The sequence below is a fragment of the Acinonyx jubatus genome, chromosome B4 (genome assembly GCF_027475565.1).
Source record: "Acinonyx jubatus isolate Ajub_Pintada_27869175 chromosome B4, VMU_Ajub_asm_v1.0, whole genome shotgun sequence".
NCBI classification, from domain to species: domain Eukaryota; kingdom Metazoa; phylum Chordata; class Mammalia; order Carnivora; family Felidae; genus Acinonyx; species Acinonyx jubatus.
The window spans coordinates 113,750,560-113,766,835 of record NC_069387.1 but is presented as its reverse complement, the minus strand read 5'-3'; the positions used below and the strand labels follow the sequence as shown (position 1 = coordinate 113,766,835).

The 16,276-nt window shown below is 44.2% G+C and overlaps 1 protein-coding gene across 5 annotated transcripts in view; it reads left to right on the top strand.

Moving 5' to 3' along the window:
• TMCC3 (transmembrane and coiled-coil domain family 3) overlaps positions 1–16,276 on the top strand; it is a 282,827-nt gene that overhangs the window by 224,281 nt on the left and 42,270 nt on the right. The window contains exon 1 of one of the 5 annotated variants that reach the window (XM_027071089.2): positions 6,736–8,768. The exons of the other annotated variants lie outside the window; for them this stretch is intronic. The gene's annotated coding sequence lies outside the window, so the exon portion shown is untranslated. Of the gene's footprint in view, positions 1–6,735; positions 8,769–16,276 lie in introns of those variants that run through there. 5 annotated transcript variants of the gene reach the window in all.

The window sequence follows — 16,276 nt, the reverse complement described above, 5'->3', positions numbered from 1 at the left end:
AATATCTTCAACTTTACCATCTGTTCTTAAGTAGCTTTGTCAAGCACTTGTACTTATAAGAGTGATTTGTTAAAGCCCCGTTTTAATATCTCTCACAGGAAATTTTCATAATGATGCTAGATTTTGTGTAGGTGTTAAGTAGTATTTGTTTCCAGTTTGTGTGCATTTTAACTTTGCCTGAAAGGAAATATAAAGTCATTTTGAATTTGCTGGTAGGCAGTTTTTCAGACGTTGTCAAGAATTTAGCCTTTCTTGTTAATGTCTAGAAAAATTAATGTGTCAATGTCTTATTTTTTGAGGTATTATTTACATACGGTAAATCTCCCCCTTTACGTGTTCAGTTATGTGAATTGTGACAAGCACAGTCTTGTAATCACCATCCAGTTAAGATACAGAATATTTCTCTCACCCCAGAAAATTCCTTTTTGTTCTTTTAGACCATCTTCTCTGCTGTCCCCAGCCCCAGCAGCCATTGGTCTGATTTCTATTCTTGTGATTTTTTTTTCTTTTCCAGAGTGCACTATAAATGGAATCAGTATATAGCCTTTCTGAGCGTGGCTTCTTTCACTTAGTATAATGCTTTCTTTTTTTTTCTTTCTTTCTTTCTTTTGAGAGCGAGAGCACAAGCAGGGGAGGGGCAGAGAGAGAGAGAGAGAGAGAGAGAGAGAGGGAATTCCAAACAGGCTCTGCACTGTCAGCGTGGAGCCCATTGTGGAGCTCGAACACATGAAGTGTAATATTATGACCTGAGCCAATCAGACCCTTAACTGACCTACCCAGGCGCCCCTCACTTAAGGATAATCCTTTTAAGATTCCTTCATATGGCAGGGTGCTTGGGTGGCTCACTCTGTTGAACATCAGACTCCTGATTTTAGTTTAGGTCATGATCTCAAGGTATGTGGGATCGAGCCCTGCCTTGGGCTGTGCACTGACAGCACAGAGCCTGCTTGGGATTCTCTGTTTCCCTCTCTCTGCCCCTCCCCTGCTTGTGCTCACTTGCTCTCTCTTTCAAAAATAAGTAAATAAACTTAAAAAAAAGATTGTTTCATGTTGCCTGTGTTAGTGCTTTACTCCCCTTTAGTGATAAGTAGAATCAGTATATTTTTAGGAGTACTGAAGTATGCATGTATGAACAGAGAGGAAAAATGACTTAAATCCTGTGCCTCTCGTGTGAGTGAATTTATGTTTTTCTCATGTCACTACCACAGAATGAAAAGTTTAGAGCATCCATTTCCACAGTACATTAATTTGTAATCCTGTTACCTTTTGAATGTTTCATTACTTCAGAATATTAAATTAAACGTGCATGAAATCAGGGCCGCTGTTCTGTGTCTTAGCCTAGGCTCTGTGGTCTTTGTATATTTGTACGTATTTCTTAGGGAGAAGTTCCACAACTTTCTTTGGAATGATTGTCAGTGGCAGGTGACCTGTAAAAAAGATGAAGAACCACTGGTCTCATGTAAACTCTTGTTGCAGAATTAAAATCATCAGTTTATAGAAGTGTATGTATTGACACGTCAGTGGGTTGTGCTTTTGTGTCGATTGAAAGGGTTTACAAACTATTTGCACAGAAGACAGTCGTTTTTGTTTATGAAGTGGCATGTACAAATAGGATATTAGTAGAGCGAGCGTAAGTAAGTTCTGCCAGCACCGTGACAGGCTTTACACGGGTTAAAACAATTCTTATGACAGTGCTGAATGGGAGTTGTCCTCATTCTCTGGTTGGAGAATGGAAGCCCAAACAGGTAAATGACTTGTGCAGGGTCATACAAGAAGTGTGGGACTTGAACCCAGCTTGGTTTGCATTCCAGAGCCTTCGTTCCTGACCATTAGGTGACCTGCTTCCACATCAGCGGGGACGGTGATAACAGACACCCAAGTGCAGACTACTGGTCACCTCTGGGTAGTAAAATGATGGGTGCTCTATTTTCTTTCCTCTGGCTTTCCCGTATTTTCATAGCTTTTCTAAAGCAAACATTTTGCAGTTGAATGTAGCTACGTGATGAGAACCTTTATCACGAGACGATAAATCACATTATTGGCCATAACTTTCTGATTTTCTCTTTGTTTTGCCCTGGATCTGGGGAAGGCTCAGCGGTCAAGACTCATGACTGCAGTGGTGGAAACCAGGACCAGGGCTGCGCTGTTGATATCCCAAGCTTCACACCCTAGAGCGTGGATCTAGAATTCTCCTCTGGCTTTTTTCTCCCACAGGGCCTGTTTGAAGCAGGGTAGACCCAAACTCCAGATCTTAACCATAAAATGTGAGGTGCATCTGCTTTATCCCAAAGCCCCCTTCTTGTCCTGAGTGCTCCATTTTGTACCCAGTGCTCCTCTAGGCCCTGAGGTGACTCAGACGTGGGCAGTGCTCACAAAGAGCGCAGGCTGGGGAGGACAGCCTGCAGACGAATAATGATGGTGCTCTAGGGAGCCCTGGCCTCACGTGGACCCTTCTGGGAAGGACTGACCCAGAGCCCACCCCGAAGAAAAGAGTGGGTGTCCGCTGTTAAGCCTTTCTGGGCCACCCTCCCTTCTCACGCCCTGCTGCAGGGGCGTCCCTGGTAGTTGTTTGTAGGACACTATTGGCAGAGGAGGACAGATTTTTAAGTTCACCTCTGATTAGCCTTTTGTTGGTACGTGTTTTGTGTCCATGCACGTCTGTGATATCCTTGTGCAGAGGAAACACTAAATCATGGGCGTCACAGAGCTGCTCTGATTTGACTCAGATGGAAGAAGGATGCTGCAGGAAAGGGAGGAACAGAGATATTAATTGTCATGGCAACCAGCAGGTTTTTATAGTGGAACGTTGCCTTTGTAACCTTAAACCAGTCACCTTTTTTCTCACTAAAGAGAACAGACTGACGCAAACTGGAGAAATTATAGTACCATTTTTCAGTGGGGTTTTATTTGCTTCTCAGAATCAGCCTTGCAGCGACTTTAGTTCTTTCGTAGAATTTCAGAGCCGAATGGCACCCTAGTGCCTTACATAGAACCTTACAAAGTCAGGTGCTTGTGGCTCTCCTGTTACTATTATGTGTCACTCCCATTTCCACTCCTGCCCCCTACTCGGTCTGCGGCACGCAGCCAGGATTTTTCACAGGGGAGTAGAATGAGGATGAGTTTGGAATCTGGCAGAAGTGCATTCTGTGGCACACAGTCCTCCCCACGGAAGAGTATTCCGTTTGTCGTCCTCGGACTGCTTTTGCCGTTTGACCCTGTGCGATCCTGTTGTGGCTGCTGCTTCATCGTCCGTCACCCTGTAGACTCAGCAGATGCTTAGTTGGTTAGACTGTCTGACTCCCGCCAGGCGCCATGTAGGCAAGTTCAGAGTCCACCCTTTGCTGTCCAAAAGTTTCTGGAGAACTGAACCCTTGTGCTTTTCTCTTAGTAGCTCTGGTGAGCTTTCAAAGACTCAGGGCTCAAAAGGCCAGTGTAAGAAAATACCCCTTCTGTGAACAGGTAGAGCTCAGCTCGGAAAATCAAGGACTTTCTCGAGCGCCCTAACAGAGGTTTTTTTGTTGTTGTTGATTTGCACTTTGAGAGAAGGCAAAAATGTAGGCCTCTCTCCACTTCCCCTCATTTCTTTGTCTGAGTCCCTGTCACCCGGGACCACACCTTGAGATTGACAGCTGTGGGACCACTGGTTCTAATGTGCTTCCTTGGACAGTAGCATCAAGATTGATGGTACCTGTATCTCCACAGCTTGTGGCATGGAGAAGGAGTCGCTCAGGCACCTTTTCGTGGCATCGAGTTTAAGAATGAGTTCCCTTGCAGGGTGCCTGGGTGGCTCAGTGGGTTAAGCCTCCGACTTTAGCTCAGGTCACGATCTTGTAGTTCGTGAGTTCCAGCCCCGTGTTGGGCTCTGTGCTGTCAGCATGAGCCCCTTTCGGATCCTCTGTCCCCTCTCTCTCTGTCCCTTTACCACTTGCTCACTCTCTCAAAAATAAACATTAAAAACAAGACAAATGAGTTTCCTTGCAAACCTTGGGCTGGCTTCTTCCCACCCCGTACCGCCCAGTTGTCTCATTACTGCCTCTCACCAAGCCGGGAGTGTGGTGTGTGGGAGAGCCCATGCATAAGCAGCCCGGGCATGAATCATGCTTGTAACCATCCTGCTTTCAGCCTAGGTCAACAAATACGTATTGAACACCTACTATGTGCCAGGCGTCCCAGGAACTAAAGCAGAAATCACCCTCGTCAAGCTTATATTCTGATAAGCCCAGGTAGACGGACCAGACCAACAGGGAAAACATATAATATGTTAAATGGTGATAAGTGTTCACAGACAAACCAAGGAAAGGGGGCTGGGGAGGCCCATAGAAAGAATCAGTGTTATTATTATTTTTTTTTATTATTTAAAAAAAAATTTTTTTTCAACGTTTTTTATTTATTTTTGGGACAGAGAGAGACAGAGCATGAACGGGGGAGGGGCAGAGAGAGAGGGAGACACAGAATCGGAAACAGGCTCCAGGCTCCGAGCCATCAGCCCAGAGCCTGACGCGGGGCTCGAACTCACGGACCGCGAGATCGTGACCTGGCTGAAGTCGGACGCTCAACCGACTGCGCCACCCAGGCGCCCCAAGAATCAGTTTTAAATAGGAAACTCAAGGAAAGCTCTTCCCAGAGAGGTCAGTGAGGGAGGATCTGAGGAAGTAAGCTGGGCAGCTATCTAAGGGGAAGAGCCATCCAGGGAGCCTGAACAGCAAGTACAGACTGCCTGAGACAGTAGTATGCCTGTTTTGTGCAAGGCACATCCCAGAGGCTTTGTGGCAGGAGCAGAGTGAGGACACAAGGTGTAAGAGGTAGTGGGAGGCCAGTTTATACTTTCCAAGGTTGCCTTGGGTCCAGATTAAAGGTGGGCATGAGCTGGCGCATGTGGGGAGTGGTGACGGTGCCTGGGAGGAGGGTGCTAGCAGCAGCGGAGGTGAGGAGAGGAGTGGCCAGGTCTTCTAAATGCATTTTCCCCGCCCTCTGAGGGTGTGCTTAGAGCTCTGAGGGGCAGTGTGGTCCCAGGGCTCTGGGAGGATGGGCCAGGGTTTTGGGTTTTGAGTTCTTACACACTGTGTGAGCTCATCTTAGATCATTTCCTCATGTAAAAAAGAAAGAGAATTCTTTCCTTAGAAGGGTGTGGAAGGCTTCTGAGATAACATACTGAAAGGGTCTTCCCACACTCCCTTTCTCATCTCCCACTGGGCCGGCCCCCCTGCCTGTGCCCAAGTCTGCCATGAGCCTTTATATTCTAGTCACTTGTGGTTGACTTGTTTCTCTCCCCACCAGAAAGTGGGCAGGGACTGTGGCTCCTGTGCTTGGCACAAAATGCACAATAGATGTTTGGATGGATAGAGAAATGGAAGGAAGCAAGGAAGAAAAGAATGAGTTAAGAATTCATACATAGCGGCACCTGGGTGGCTCAGCTGATGGAGTGTCCCACTCTTGATTTCTGCTCAGGTCACATCATCCCAGGGTTGTAGGATTGCGCCTCACATTGGGGTCCGTTCTGAGTGTGGAGGCTGCTTAAGATTCTCTTTCTCCCTCTCCCACCACTGCTCATGTGCAGTCACTCTCAAAAAAAAAGGAATTTCATGCATAGATGATGAGGGAGCAGAAGGCAAGCTGAAGGCACAGCGCTAGCTAACAGCCCCCTCCCCTCCCCTCCCCCCAGGAGGGATCCGTGTGACATTCCTCAGGCACTCCTGGCTGCCCAAGAACAAAGGAAAGGGAAAACCTTGTGGTTATCTCTTGGAGATCACCGTCATGTGGGACCTGAGTGTTTCTATCAGTTTGCAACTAACTTTTTTATTTATTACAAAAAGTTTTTTTTTTACAATGTTTTTATTATTGAGAGAGACAGACAGACAGACAGTGTGAGTGGGGAGGGGCAGAGAGGGAGACACAGAGTCTGAAACAGGCTCTAGGCTCTGAGCTGTCAGCCTTGAACCCATGAACCGTGGGCTCGTGACCTGAGCCGAAGCCAGACATTCAACTGCCTAAGCCACCCAAGCACCTCAGTTTGCAACTGTCTTAATGATTTACAAGCAAAAAGCAATCTTATCAATAACCAAACTTTCCAGAAACCTGTGGATTCAATTACAATTTTCTGGGACCCCGTCACCCTCCCCTCCATAGGATAGAAAATCTTATATAAACACTCCTCACACTTATAATGCAACTCTTTCTGCCCATAGATCCTGTCCCCTGTGTTTTAATAAAACCACCCTTTTGCCCCGAAGCTGTCTCAAGAATTCTTTCTTGGCCGTTGCCTCCAAACCCCAACTCCTCAAACCACGCTGTAGATATTAGTGTGATATTTGAGTTCGTACATTCCAACAGATGGTGGGACTTTATTTTTTTTTCGGAGTTCAGTGTTTAAGGACCTCAAATGATGAGTTAAGGCATTGGCCATATTTGTTATTTAAATAAGTCTAATTAGGAAGACATGTACACTTATCTTTGTGTTTTAAAATTTATCTTTTCCCTGCTTTTGGCTTATAAAGAAGTGTTTGTTCAGAGATGCTAATTGGTGTTTTTACTTAGGTGTTCTTTAAGAATAAAGACCTCATGGGTCGCCTGGGTGGCTCGGTCCCTTAAGCATCCACTTCAGCTCAGGTCATAATCCCGCAGTCTGTGAGTTCGAGCCCCGCGTCGGCTCTGTGCTGACAGCTCAGAGCCTGGAGCCTGTTTCAGATTCTGTGTCTCCCTCTCTCTCTGACCCTCCCCCGTTCATGCTCTGTCTCTGTCTCAAAAGTAAATAAACGGTAAGAAAAAAAATTTAAGAACAAAGACGTCATTGGCAGGTTTCATCAACGGTCTAAGGAAATTTTTCCTAACATTTTAGCATGAAAATTTTCAAGTGCACATAAAATACAAAGATAGTAACAGTTTAACACTAGCTTAATACACAGATAATCTGAATCAGTACAGGACAGGTTTTCTTTTGCGTTTAGAATGCTTCTGTTACCTGTTCTATAATATGGAGAAGGCTCAGTCTGTTAACTTCCCTGTTAGAAAAATTCTGGGTATGACACCTCCTTTCACTGTGAGACCCCCTTTGACCATCATCTGGAAATGCTGCATCGTTTATATTTAAAGTCAGGGTTATGGGTTGAATTGTGTCCCCTCAAAAAGATATGTTGAAGTCTGTGATATTGTAATTTAAATAAGAAGTAGTTGACCCTTGAACAATGAAGGGTTGGGGGCACATTCCCATTCACACAGTGGAAAATCCGTGTGTAACTTTGCCCCCGCTCAAAAAAAAAACAAGTACCCTACTGTTGATGGGCTACCACTAACCTAAACGGTCGATTAACACATATTTTGTAGATTATGTGTATTATATACTGTATTCTTAACAATAAAGTAAGCTAGGGAAAAGAAAAAGTTACTAAGAAAATCATGAGGAGAAAAGACATATACAGTACTGTACTATAAAAAAACCCACCTGTAGGTGGACCTGGGTCCTTCCAACTCCTGTTGTTCAAGGGGCAAAGGTATATATTTGGTCTTTGTTTCCATTTCTGACAAAGCTCCTACAACCTTGGGAATTTCCTAAGTGATTGTAATGATAAAAGTGAAATGGGTGTCTTTTGTTATTTATATAACAAGCCCCTTTCAACCGCACTGGAATTTGTGTTATTTAGGTTACTTTTGGGAAGCCCCTGAGGATAGGGTGGGGGGGGGGGGGCGCAGGTAGAATAGAATAGAGACCTTGATTTGAAGATTAGAATTTTCAGTCCCACCTTCCACTTGCTAGGAGAGGAGAGGGCCTGGGTTGGTGTAGTCGCCAATGGCCGGTGGTTTAATCTATCAATGCCTTCATAATGAAGCCTCCATAAAACCCCAGAAGGTTGTGGTTCAGAGAGCTTCTGGGTTGATGACCACGTGGAGATTCAGGGACAGTGGCTCCCAGAGAGGGCATGGAAGCTCTGCACACTTTCCGTGCACCTTTGCATATCTTCCATTTGGCTATTCCGGAGATACATCCTTTGATCTTAAGCTGGTAGTCTAGTAAGTAAATGTTTTCCTGAGTCTGTGAGCCACTCTAGCAAATTAATAGACTCCGGAGAGAGGGTCATGGGAAACCTCCAGTTTATAGCCGGTGGGTCAGAAGCACAGAGGTAACAACCTGGACTAGGATTGGTGACTGAAATAGGGGGCTGCAGACCCTTCAGCTATGTGATCTGATGCTGTCTGTCGGTAGTGTCAGAACTGAGTTGAATTATAGGACACCCAGCGGGTGTTGGAGGATTGTGTGGTGACCAGCTGTGAGAGGAGACACAGGAGTGAGTTTGCCCTTTACAAAAGCCCTAACTCCCAATACCTCAGAGTATGACTTTGCTTGGAAATAGGGTCTTTACAGAAGTAGTGAAGTCCAAATGAGGTCATCAGGGTGGGCTGTAACCCAGTAGGACTGGTGTCCTTACAAAAAGAGGGGATTTGGAGACAGGCATGCAGAGAAGAAAGATGATGTGAAGACCCAGGGAAAGTACTTACAATGTGAAGACTGACAGGATTGGTGTGATTTGTCTACAGGCCAAGGGATGCCTGAGGAGGCTGCCAGAAGCTGGGAGAGACGCCTGGGAGAGACGCCTTAGTCCCAGCACCTTCAGAAGGAACATGGCCTTGCTGGCACCTTGATTTCAGGCTTCCAGAACTGAGAGATAATACGTTTCTGTTGTGTTAAGTAACCCAGTTTGTGGTACGGTCCCAGGAAACTGGAGTCAGCCATCACGTTTCTGTAGACTGAAGAAATACTAATACCTGGGCCCAGTGTGAGTGGAAGTCTGGAAGGTCTTGGAACCTCAGGGTAGTACTTGGTTAGCAGCTGGTTATCTCTGGGATCCCCCAAATACAGTTAAACTAATATTCTTTGCCATCTAAATAAATACATCATTTAAAATCATCTGTAGCAAACCTGTGGAACTTCCAAGAATATGCCTGTGGAGCCAGTTTGAAAAACCCTGATGTAGGAATAAGAGAAACAGCCCAGGCTTTGATTCTGAGTTCAAAAGCTCTCTCTGCCACTTGGCCAAGTGCATAATCTTTCTGAGTCTGTTTTGCGCCTGTAGAATCGGAATGATACTTCTCTCCCCTGTGGGTTGTGGGCTTAGAACTAGAGGTTATGAAAATGGTCTAGCATCAAGCCTTGTACCTGGCAGGTGCTCAGGAGTTGGTTGAAGAATGGATCCTGGGGTGAAGGTAAGAATCAGACAAGGGCTAGAGTAGGATAGGTCCTGGCCTGGGGGGGTCAGATGGGGTCTGATTCCCCTGTTTTTGAACACTGAGAGGTTTTCATCCAAGTGGTTTTTCTACCTCAAAGAGAGCATCTTGTGCAGGTGTGAGCCTTGTTTCCTTAACAAGGCACAGAGAATCCCCAGAGGCTTGTCCAAGGTCAGGCCATCTTGTTTGGGCTGTTTTCTTTGTCAGGTGGTCTTGACATTTGGGCTATTTTCTTTTCTTTTTTCTATTTTAATGTTTATTTATTTTTGAGAGCGCGAGCGTCTGAGAGCAAGCAGGGGAGGAGCAGAGAGAGGGAGACACAGAATCTGAAGCAGACTCCAGGCTCTGAGCTGTCAACACAGAGCCTGATGTGGGGCTTGAACTCATGAACCATGAGAACATGACCTGAGCTGAAGTCAGACACTTAACCGACTGAGCCACCCAGGCATCGGTCTTTTCTTAATAGGACAACAAAAACAGAACAGACAAAAAACTGGTTGTTTTTTTTCCCTCTTTTTTGTTCTTTTAAATAACAGCCTTATTGAGATATAATTCACGTACCATACAGTTCACTCATTTAAAAGTGTAGACTTAATGGTTTTTTAGTATATTTGCAGAATTGTGCAGTCACCACCACAATCAATTTCAAAACATTTTCATTGCCCCCAAAACAAACTCTCTACCCATTAGCAATCACTTTCCATTTCCTCCCTCCCAAACCCCCAGGCCAAGCCAGCCCTAATTTACTTTCTGTTTCTCTGGATTTGCCTGTTGTGGACACTTTCTGTAAATGGAATCAGATGTCACATGGTCTTTTGTGTCTGCCTTCTTTCAGTCGGCATCAAGTTTCCAAGGTTCGTCTGTGTTGTGGCTTCTGTCCGCACTTCGTTTCATTCTGTTGCGAAATGATCTTCCATCGTGTGGCTGCACCATACATTTTGTTTATCCGCTCATCAGCTGGTGCACATTTGGGTTGGTTGTTTCCAGTGTCGGGCTCTTAGGATCAGTGTTGCCGTAAACGTGTGTGTACAGGTTTTTGCATGGGCATATGCTTTCGTATCTCTCGGGTACCTACCTAGGCGTAGATTTGCTGGCTCTCGTGGTAGTTCTGTGCTTGACCTTTTGAGGAACCACCAGAGTGTTCTTCCCCAGCAGCCGCTCCGGTTTACATGGCACGGGCAGTGCACGAGGGCTCCGACTTCTCCATGTCTTCACCGGTGCCGCTTACAACCAGTCTTCTGATGATAGTCTTTCTGGTGGGTGTGAAGTGGTGTCTCTCTGTGCTGTGGTGTTGGTCTTTGAAATTTCATTTTTCTTTCTTCTTCTTTTTTTTAAATTTTATTTGAGAGCGAGAGCAAATAGGGGAGAGGGGCAGAGGGAGAGAATCTTAAGCAGGCTCCACACTCAGCGCCATGCCTGATGCGGGGCTCAATCCTAAGACCCGGAGACCATGACCTGAGCCGAAATCAAGAGTTGGATGCTCAGCTGACTGAGCCACCCGGGCAACCCTTGAAATTTAAGTTTTATTTTTAATGTTTTTTTTGAGAGGGGTGGGGAAGAGAGAGAGGGAGACACAGGGTCTGAAGCAGGCTCCAGGCTCCAAGCTGTCAGCACAGAGCCAGACGCGGGGCTCAAACTCATGAACTGTGAGATCATGACATGGGCTGAAGTCAGCCGCTTAACCCCCTGAGCCTCCCAGGCGTGCCCCTTTGAAATTTCTTTTAATCAAAGTAGTTGTATTCATTATATGAGGAAATAAGTGAAATATCTCTAGCTGAAAAGGCTGGTATAATTAATAATATAACTTCTAAATTAACGTCCATACTTTTACATATTCCTTCTTGAAAAGTAAGCTCTACTCCCAACGTGGGGCTTGAACTCACAACCCTGAAATCAAGAGTTGCGTGCTCTTCCGACTAAGCCAGCCAGGCGCCCCCCCCATTCCTTATTCCTTCTTTACTAGTCATTTGTCAAAGCCGACCATCCCAAACCAGTGTTGGATAGAATAGTTGTGAGTGTGTATAGTGCGGCTTGTACTTACTTCCTTGCTCAAACTGCACAAGAACAGGCGCCTGGAGCGTCAGGGTCCTTCCCACTGCAGAGCTGAAGGTGGGGAGGCTTCGTCAGCAGCCAGCCTTTTGAGGGATGATAGCAGGTGTCCGGGCCCTTGTCATCACATGTAATTGGCCGGGGCATTTACTCCTGATTCTCCCAAGGGTTAGCTGCTGCCGGGCAGATAGGGTGGGGAGTATAAATGGGTACAGCCCGAACACTACACATAGACTCCCATGTCCTCTTTACAGACAAGCTTTACAGCCTGCAGATTCCCTCATAAGGAACAAGAAGCCTAACAAAATGCATAGCACCTGTGAGGCCAAAAGTAAATGTTGGTTTAATGAATGATTTGCTTTGGCTTTGGGAGGCAGACACTATTCGAGCATCGCAGCTGGAGCAAGCCATTAAGCTCCCCGAGCCTTGGTACCTTATCTGTAAGAGAGAGATACCAAGTGCCTCTGCTGCAGCGTTCCCACGGTGACATAAAAGCGCCTGGCTCCTGGTATGCGCTCAGTAAATGTTAATTCACTTTCCATAAGTGGCTCTGCTGTTCGTCTCATGTTTTTCTCTACAGGTTTAGCCCAGCTCTAGATATGACCGAACACAGGGTCGATTGTACTGTTTTGCTTATCTTTTCTTCACAGAGAAATAATGAGCATTTGGCTAAAATTAAGTATCGATGGAAATGAATATTGCAGTTTGGTTGCTGCTGATTGACATATGTTTGCTAAATAGCTACTCAAATTTCAGGAAGCTTGCCTAGAAATTAAAAAAAAAAAAAATCCTAAGGAGAGTTACCCTCTTTGCCAGGTACTTATTTATAAAATTGTCTTCTATGGAATGACCCAGCTGAAAATTTTTCTATAAAACACTGGCTGAGCTTTGGCTCAAGAGTTCAAGTTAGCCTGCATAAAATCTTAAACTTCAATGGGTATGAAAGGGTTGGGTCATTTTTTGGAGCTTCTTTGCCTTGGAAATACATATTTTTTTTTCTTTTTTCTTTTCTTTTCTTTTCTTTTCTTTTCTTTTCTTTTCTTTTCTTTTCTTTTCTTTTCTTCCTTTCTTTCTAGAAAGGGCTGTTCTTTTGGTCACTGGGTCTTTTTTTAGACTTGCAGGGAAGTCATAGTAACAGGCTCCATGTCTGATTGGGTTCCATGGCAACAAAGGGTTGTGACTTTATTAGAGAAGAGTCGAGCATGCCAAGAAAGATAAAAATCAGAGTATGGAAAATGTCTGACCAGATGAATGTGTTTTTTTGGATGGCGTGTCCTGGAACGAAACATTTCCCCGAATTGGCATCAGTCTCTGTTGCAAATTTGAATCCCACCGGGTTATCATTAGGTCATAGGGATCAGTGCTTATTTCCAAAAGATCTGCCTGCATCTTCATTCATCCTTTTTTATATCTTGGTATATTAAAAAAAAAAAAATCAAAACAGTAATGGTAGGAACCTAACCGGAGAGGATTCTGATTTCAAAGGTAGAAAAGAAATTTAGCTCATTCTTTGTGCAACTGATTACAGCTGTAAATTGTGAGACTGTGTGGGAGGGCCAATTAGAGGCAATTATAACTCGATTGAACGCCCCCTGAATTAAAGCTTGCTGTGTGCATTTCAAGCTGGGGGTCTTGTTTCCATCCCTGTTCCTCGTTGATGGGTGTAGAGGTACGGGTTCCAGGATAAGGTTGTAGAATCTCGGTAGGAGACGCCCTCTGTGCTCTCCCACAGCAAGGTGCAGGCTGATGTTCTGACTGAAAGTGTTGTAATTTGTTAGAGACCTTTTTGCTAAAGGTTCTAATATTTGGCAAAGAAATAGCAAGAATTTCGAATCCTCTTCCCCGGTTATGAATGTGTAGGACTGTCTTTGCTTTTTTATCAGATGTGCTGTGTTTATATTTCTCCTCATCCTGACATTGAAAGTGGAAAAACTCCAAAGAGCAGGTAGATGTTCCGACATGCTCCCTGGGTTCAGACTTCATGAGTCACTTACAGCCTCACCATGATGAATCAGAAACCACACAGGTACTCATGATAAACATTAATAAGTAGTATTGGTATAAGAGCAAAGAATGAGCTCACCAGGTTTTCGGTGTCCCGGCAATCATTAATCAGGTGTTAAGTCTTTGGGGAAATTATTTAACTTCCTTGGGCCTTGGTTTCTTTATCTTCAGATGAGTTTGACCTGAATTTGTGTGTCCCAAACTTCCCTGTTTATGGGATTAACTTGGGGCCCTGGTTTAACACACGGAACCTCTGTTAGAGATTTTGATTCTCTAGGTCTGGGGTGGGGCTGGCATAGCAGGGGCCCAAGGTGACTTACAATCAGATGTTCAGGAAATACCAGACTAACTTAGTAGTTAGGAAACTTGACTTGGTTGTAAGAAGGTGGGTGGAGATGGGAGGGAGACGGTTGGATGCAGACCCCCAGGTTCTGCCCCTGCACCATTGGTCTAGGCGGGGCCCAGGAGTCAGGTGATTGTGGCCATAATTTGAGAAACACTGGTCTGTACTACTCAAGCTCACTCCTAGCCCCAAAGATAGCCCTTCCACATGTCGCCCATGACAACCACAAATAAGCCCAAAGATGTGGGTTGATGGCAGGCTTTGGAGGGTTCTCCAAACTCCACATTGCTTTTTGTAAAAGTTACTTGCTTTAAAATCTTGGAGTTGTGCAGAATTCACAGAATTTTCGACTCTATGCTGTGTTGTTTCCATTGGATAAGACAGTGTTTGCTAAGCATAGTTACATCCAGTGTGCATGAGACAGTACCACCATCATAGGAATTACCTGGGGAACTTGTTAAAGATATAGAAATTGGACTCCCAGACCCAAAGATATTGTAAGTCCTATAAAAGGGCCTGGGCATCGGTCTTTTTTTTTTTTTTTTTCCTTATTTGAGGGTGTGTGTGTATTTCTTTTTAGGGTTTTTAAAAAAAATTTTTTTTAATGTTTATTTTTGAGAGAGGGAGAGAGGGAGCACATGTGAGGCAAGGGAAGGGGAGAGAGAGAAGGGGGGGACAGGATTGAAGGGGGCTCTTGGCTGAAAGCACAGATCCCAATGCAGGGCTTGAACTCACGAACTGAAACAAAGTCAGACACTTAACTGACTGAGCCACCCAGCTGCCCCGGGTTTGTTTTTTGTTTTTTTGTTGTTATTTATTTATTTTTAATTTAATTTTTTTATTTTTTTAAATTTACATCCAAATTAGTTAGCGTATAGTGCAACAATGATTTCAGGAGTAGATACCTCAGTGCCCCTTACCCATTTAGCTCATCCCCCCTCCCACAACCCCTCCAGTAACCTTCCGTTTGTTCTCCATATTTATGAGTCTCTTCTGTTTTGTCCCCCTTTCTGTTTTTATTTTTGCTTCCCTTCCCTTATGTTCATCTGTTTTGTCTCTTAAAGTCCTCATATGGGTGAAGTCATATGATTTTTGTCTTTCTCTAATTTCACTTAGCATAATACCCTCCAGTTCCATCCATGTAGTTGCAAATGGCAAGATTTCATTCTTTTTGATTGCTGAGTAATACTCCATTGTATATATATTTACCACATCTTCTTTATCCATTCACCCATTGATGGACATTTGGGCTCTTTCCATACTTTGGCTGTTGTGGATAGTGCTGCTATAAACATGGGGGTGCATGTGTCCCTTTGAGACAGCACACCTGTATCGGTGGATAAATGCCTAGTAGTGCCATTGCTGGATCATAAGGTAGTTCTATTGTTACTTGAGGAACCGCCATACTGTTTTCCAGAGTGGCTGCACCAGCTTGCATTCCCATGTTTTTGTTTTTAAATGTATTTTGAGAGAGAGCAAGCGAGCAGGGGAGGGACAGAGAGAGAATCCCAAGCAGGCTCCATGCTGTCAGCACAGAGCCGGATGCAGGGACACAGGGCTTGATCTCATGAACTGTGAGATTGTCACCTGAGCCGAAATCAAGAATCGAATGTTTCATGGACTGAGCCACTCAGGCGCCCCTCTTTTTAGGTTTGACAAACATTGTGGGCTTCTCTCCCCAGTCTCACCCCAATTTCCAGAGTAAAACCGATTTTAAGTGTAAACACATGTTTAGCACAAGTTCTGTGGTTAAATCAAGCCATTTAGTTTAAAAAGGGTCTGTAACTCATACAGCAGGTGCTTGAGGGAAAAAAAAACAACTGATCTTCTGAGACTCTAAGACAAAATTCCTAAACTTGAACGATGAAATCATTAGCTGCTGGAGCAAACACATTTTAATGTGTATCTGCTTTGTAGAGTTTTGTGCCTTGTTTGTTCTATTTACTGTTTAACAAAGATGGAATAACATTGTTAAAATGAAGAGTTTAGTAAAACTTTGGTGTAAGCCTGAATTTATGAAGGTTTACTTTTCTCCCCTATTAACTAGCTTAACTTAAAAAAGTGTTAAGTTTAGGGGCGCCTGGGTGGCTCACTCTTGATTTCAGTGCAGGTCATGATCTCATGGTTCATGAGTTCAAGCCCTGTGTCAGCTCCATGGTGACAGTGCAGAGCCTGCTTGGGATTCTCTCTCTTCCTCTCTCTTTGCCCCTCCCCTGCTCTCTCGCTCTCACTCTTTCAAAATAAATAAACTTCTAAAAAAGTGCAAGTTTATAGGAGAAAAATCTCATAAAGGACATAAAGGACATAAGGTGGAAAATGTTCTTAGAATTTTTAACCCAGAGATAAGCACTGTTAATGTTTCTTATGTATTTTTACATAAATGTTTTCTGCACAAAACATGTATATCCATTATTTATTTAACCAGTCTCCTATTGATATACAATTTAAGTGCCTTCTAGGGTGATGGTTTTTTCCATGTTTGTTTGCTTTGTAATACTGTACTGAATATTTTTGTACATCTTTTTTCTGTAACCATGTATGGATAGATTTCTAAAAGAGAGATTGTTGAGTCAAGGGGTATGTGTCTTTCAAATAAGGAAAGATGGGAATACAGTGCCCTTCCAAAGGTTTCACCAATTTAACTTGTGAAATCTTTGATTTTCA